Raw genomic sequence first — 6,699 nt, 5'->3', positions numbered from 1 at the left:
CTCGGACCCGAGGTTTATTCGGGCGGTGCCCAGGACTTGGGGGCCCCCCATGGGTCATGATCGCCGAGACGTGGAGTTAAGCTCCGTCCGGACATGTTGTACAAAGCCGCATATGCATGGCATTCATCCTACATACATTATTGCATTTCATTCATCCACTACTATATATTTGACCCATCATTTATGGTGAAATTATATCGCGTCTTGGTTGATTTCATGATTCCTTTATACCCCTTGTATTGATATGTGACCATACTGTGTTCATTTACGTGCTACTTGTTGGTTTTGACTTCTTCTGCGTTATCTAATCATTGTCGGCCTATGATGCCTACCGGTACAAGTGTTGTTGTACCGACATCTTCTGGCACTTTTTGTTGAGTGCGGAGTACGATCCGTGCTCGCTCTAAACCCGTGGACGATACGCGAGGGTGACATCTTTAGTTATTCGGGGTGAGCTACTGTCATCAAGCGCCCCCGGAACCTCCCTATCTATTTCTGTTTTTGTATTCGACGAATATGTAGCCTTGCATTTTCGGACTTCTATTGTCCTATGTTAGCGCTCTTGTACTTCCCACCCTTTGACCAGATTTTAGGATTATTGACATTTCTTGTTATAATAAGTATTTAAAACTTGATAACTTATTCTTAAATAAATTTTCCGCTTATTTAACTTGTTATTAGTAATGTGGTTCGCCTACTCGAAGGGATAGTGTAGGTGCCACCACGACTCGTGAATTGGGTCGTGACATGTAAATTTTCTGTAAGCATACCTTTACCATTTTCTGAACTTATTATCATTATTTAAATGCCCTATTTTTTTTCTTCTTCACGTGGATCCCACCTTAATATTTTTTTTTTTGCAATTATTTCCTAATTCTTCACGTGGATCGCACCTTAATTTTTTTCTCTCAACTATTATGGAAGAGTGGGCCCCACCTTAAATTTGTTTTTTTATTTATACTATTATAGAAAAGTAGCCCCCAACTTAATTTTTTTTTAAAAAAATTTTCTACTATTATAGAAGAGTGGGCCCAACCTTAATTTTTTTTTATTTTTAATTTACTGTTATAGAAGACCGTTTATATTTCGCCTTCTTGATGTTATTCCTCATTATTGGTGTTAGACGTATGGTATAAGTTTTAAATCTTTTGATTTTATGACTTCTTTAGCAATTTTTGTGTTCAATTTAAATCGTTATTTATTTTTTCCCGAACTTCTCTTCTTTACATTTTCTCTAAGCGTACCTTTACCATTTTCTGAACTTATTATCATTATTTAAAGGGCAAACTACATAAATGACAAACATTTGGGCTTTAATCAAGCCACATAGCAGATGTTTCAATATTTACATTTTATGAAGAACAACCTAAATTAGTACCAAATAGTATACGTTTTTTTCCGTATTCATTTTTTATTTTTGTTGTATTCATGAATACAAAAAAAAAAAAATTATTTTTTGACTGTATTCATGAAAATGACTATCTGTAGTTATAAATTGGCTTGTTGTATTCATAAATACAACGACTAAAAATGAATACATAAAAACATATATACACCAAAAATTTAAAAAAAAAAAAAAAAAAAAAACATATTTTCAGGTATGTATACAACAAATACAGGCGAATCCAACATAGATGCACCAAAATATTAACACTGTATACAACATAAGTACACCAAAAAATTAACGAATACACCCAAATAGTGAATACAAGAAATAAAATTGACTACATTCATCTGTATACACTTCAAATCACTGTATTCATTTATATACAACAAGATATTCTTCGAAAAATGCGAAAAAAGATTGTATACAGTGTATGTATACACAGATCTGGAAAAAAAATCCGAAAAATATTATATGCAGTGTATGTATACACACAAATTTGGAAAAAAAAACTTCCGGTCAGATCTGAAAAATTCCGATCAGATCTGTGTATCAGATCTGAAAAATTTCGATCATTTTTTTTTTAAATTTTGTTATTGTTTTTTCCGGTGGTCTTCTCCGACGAAACGCACCGGAGCTCCGACGAGCTCCACCACGAACGAAATCTTTTTCGGTGTTCTTGTCAATGTTAATACTTAGTAAAAGATTCTCGACAAATGAACTGGAGTTCGTGTGTGGCATTATGGATTGAGTTACGGTGTGTCAATGTTACACTTATCAAACAATATGGAATTTCGCCAGAGAAAGACAGCGGAGGGAGGACGGAGGGAGAACGACGGCGATGGTGGTTTTCGCCGGAGCTCCGGCAAGTGTGGAGGAGGAGAAGATGTTAGAGAGAGTGTGGAGAGTCTTGTAGAAGTTAGAGAGAGAGAGAGAGGGGATGAGGAGAAGAAGTTATGTATTTTACTTTATTAGTTACTAAATGATATTAATATACAAATGTTTGCTATAGAAAGTAATTAAGTTAAACTATAGCTAATAAATGTCATTACCACTAGAAGTTTGTCAAGCCATGTAATTTTTCCTTATTTAAATATCCTATTTTTTTCTGTTACAATTGTCTCCTACTTCTTCACGTGGACCCCACCTTAATTTTTTTTTATTGTAATTGTCTCTAATTCTCCATGCGGACCCCACCTTAATTTTTTTTAATCTCTGCTATTATGGAAGAGTGGGCCCCACCTTAAATATTTTTTTCCTAGCAATTGTCTCCTACTTCTTCACGTGGACCCCATCTTAATTTTTTTTTTTTGCAATTGTCTCCTAATTCTCCACGCGGACCCCACCTTAATTTTTTTTAATCTCTACTATTATGGAAGAGTGGGCCCCACCTTAATTTTTTTTCATTTCTACTGTTATAAAAGATTGGGCCCCACCTTATTATTATTATTATTTTTTTTTTACAATTTTTCTACCATTAAAGAAGATTGGGGCCCACCCTTATTTTTTTTTTTTTAATCTTAATAGAGACTGACGACGAAGCATGGGTTTAATAGTAAATTACTACTTCTATATAGTAGTAATTTAGTCGGCTTGGGGCGTAGATTTCCTAAAAAGGTGGTTTTTGGAACTAGCTAGGTGCCTTTTAGTTTGTTTTTTTTTTTTTTTGATTATTAATGATAAATATTCACAATTGTTACTAAAAAAAAAATAGTGTGAGATTCTTATAGGTAGATTGTTTAAGAATTTTTCTTCTTTTATTTAGCACTAGTGTACTTGTCCGCACTTCGCACAGTAGGGAAAGAATTATTTTACGCATATAAGAATCACAGATTTATTGAAAGAAAAATAAAGATACAAAAAGTTTGACGTAAATAAATAAACATATAGATAATCTCAACATTTCGTTTAAAAAATTTATTCTTCCAAGGAAATAAAATTTTACAGATAAATGCACAAAAAGTGAAACATGCTAATAAGTATAACGATTGTAGATTTTACTGAAAAGTAAGAGAAAAATATGTAGAAAAAAAAACAAAAAAGGGAAATAAAAACATAATATTTTTGTTGGCCTTAAACCTCTCTAAGAACATTGACTTAATACAAACAAAAAAAAAATCAAATTTCAAAAAGATTACGAACCGAAAAGTATGAAGTAAAACAATTTAAGAAAACTAATGATATTTACATACCGATCAATAAAACAGTAAGGAATAATTTTAACGCCATCCATTTTTTTTTATATAATTATTCTTTAAATACACAAAGATATTGAATACATTGTCCATAAAAAAAAAAAATTATGAATGCACATGCTTGTTAGCAGTGATCCTCTCTCTGAGCGCATTGACCTAAAAAAAAAAAATCACAAAAAGTTTATAAGAATGGATACCTCAATATCTGTAAATATTTTACAGTTATAAACTGTCAATTTTTTTTTTAATAATGATTTCAAATTTTAGAAGCAAACTCATATTTAGTGGTGCAAGGGGAAGAGATTGGTAGGTATAGAAATGATAGGGGAGATTTAGGAGTCGTGGTAGCTTTTGTTTCGTCATTATTTTTTTTATCCCTTTTCGAATCTTGTATAACATTTATAATTTGTTGATTTGGTAGAGCCTGAAACAACAAATACACATACACCAACCTATAAATCTATCCAGAAAAAAAAAATCAATCCAACCCAAATCACATGTCACCAAATAAAATAAATATTCATCCAGTTAGAGTTAAAACCAATTTCTAAAAAGAAGAAAAGCAACCATTGGACAATTTAACACCTTGAGTTACAAGGGAAAAAATATACTCCTTCCGTCCCAAATTATGTAACTAATTTGGCTTATCGAGAGTTAATTTGACTAATTTTGTGAAGCTATGTTGGATTAAATCAACTCAATATTATAAAATTGAAATATAGCTATCTTTTCATGTCAGTTTCAAATTAAAATACTGGTCAAATTAAAGTTTACATAAATGTAACTCTTAAGAAGCCAAAAATATCACATAAATTGGGATAGAGGAACTATACCTTTTCCAGTTTCTAAGAATTTGAGAACAATCTTGTATTTGATGGTGTAACGCTCTTCATACCAAATTATTGTTAAAACTCTCGTGAATCTTCTTTTGCGATCAAGACACGAAAGCAAAGACATGTTAGCTTACCCCAATCAAATAAGCTAGGTTTTACAATCACATAGAGCAATTGGTATTATAAATAAAGATGAGTGTTGACACCCAATTTTGTCACTCCTTTCTTCCAATTTACTTTCTCAAGCTTCTAAATTAATAATTACCTTGTTTTCGCTGTTTTTTAATTTATTTTTTATATATAACTATTATCATTATTATCCCTTTATTATAATTGTCACCATTTTTAGGATTATTAACATAAAATTATATTTTTATTATCTTACACCTTTTTCTAATAATTGATTGTCATTACGTTATTTTCGTACTTATTGAATTAGCTATAAGTCGATGTATCATATGCTAAATAATTAAAGGTAAGTTTGAAACATTAGTACTTTATTTTCCATATATTAATTACTGTTATTTTCCATAATATATCAATTACTAATGGTCATCACATAATATATATGGTACAAGTTAATTTCTTAGAAGCCCACAGAGAAAGCTTGAGGAAGCAAGACCATAAACAGAACCCACGTCCAAATAGCCCAAATCCGCCAACAAAGAAGATGATTCCGTCAAACAAGAAGAAGCCAAGAGACTTTTCAACTTCACCTATAAATATTATATTAGGGAAAATAACCTAATAATACCACTTAAGACACTATATTACAAAACATAAGGATATTTTTCTTTATTTACAAAACATAACAACTTAATTACAAATCATACCAGATCTGGAAAAATTAAAGGCCCACCCTTCCCTTTCACAAATCATACCAGATCTGGAAAAAATAAAAATCCACCCTTCCCTTTCCCTTTTCCCAGCCGCCCACCCTTCCTTCCCCTTCTCTCCATTCTACTCAACCTTTGCTTCAGATTAAGAATTATAATAGATGATTATGTTCAGCTAAGTTGTGGGGACTCTTCGTGGGTTCGATCAGTTCATGAATTTGGTTATTGACAACACCGTTGAGGTTAATGACAATGAGAAAAATGAGATTGGCATGGTGGTAATTCGGGGTAACAGTGTGGCGACAAATGACAATTGAAGCACTGGAGCCTGTTGCCAGACCACAGTAATATGAATGAGGCGATTATTAGAGGAGTCTTTATCTACGTTCAAGATACTATTGCTCTTATGGAACCTAAGTGAATTATGTATGGTACCTGAATTTAACTAGGCTTTGACAAGATGAAAGTTGATATGAATTCCGTCAACAAAAAAAATTCAAAAACCTAACATGAACTTTATACAAAATTTTATACAATTGTATACATATTTCATACCTTTTTTATAATGTTTTCATACACAAAAAATGTGAGAATTCTAAGCTTTGAGCGAGATATACATATTTCATATAGTTTTCATACACAAATTGAGTGAAATTCTTAAGCCTTGAGCGAGATATACATATTTCATACAGTTTTCATACACAAAATATTGAGCGAAATGTTTAAGCTTGAGCGAGATATACACATTTCATACACAAAATCTTGAGCAAAAATTGTAAGCCTTGAGCGAATTTTTTCATATATGTCTTGTAAGAAATCTATCGTTATGTTTTGTAAACTGCAAAGTATCGTCATATTTTGTAAATATACCCTATTATTATGTATATATATGTCATTCTCCCTAAATATTACCTTAGGCACTCAGCCGAAGGAGACCGGGGAAAATCCTTGAAATCTTACCATACACACCATATTATCTTTTGACTACTACTCTAAACTTTAGGATCTTTCAAACACTTCATCTGTCTCTGTTGGCTGATAGCCATAACGGAGACGTTCGAACTCATTCATCGAGCTTCGGATCTGTTCATTACGAGAGAGTAGTTTCGAGGCCCCGTCTCGGTTCATTGCACCCACAAGAGGTAAAATCTGATTCTATTCCGACTTGTCCTTCTCTAGTTTCAGATGCCGTGTTCGTATAAAGAAAAATCATGTATTGAGGTCCTCTTATATTCATATCTATTTTTGGATTAAATCACGTGATTAGTTACTGTTTTGAACTTTTTGAAAAATATATAGCATTTGAATGCAATAGCCGACATGTCCTTGACTGAAGTTTAAGTATCCATACGGTGCTAGGAATCATGTCTTTAGGGCGTTATGTTGTGATCATACCATGTTCAACTAAATGCTTGTATAGAAATTGTATCATGAAGATTACACGGGCTGTT

The sequence above is a fragment of the Lycium ferocissimum genome, chromosome 12 (genome assembly GCF_029784015.1).
Source record: "Lycium ferocissimum isolate CSIRO_LF1 chromosome 12, AGI_CSIRO_Lferr_CH_V1, whole genome shotgun sequence".
In the NCBI taxonomy this organism is placed as follows: Eukaryota; Viridiplantae; Streptophyta; class Magnoliopsida; order Solanales; family Solanaceae; genus Lycium; species Lycium ferocissimum.
Note: the sequence above shows the minus strand (reverse complement) of the source record.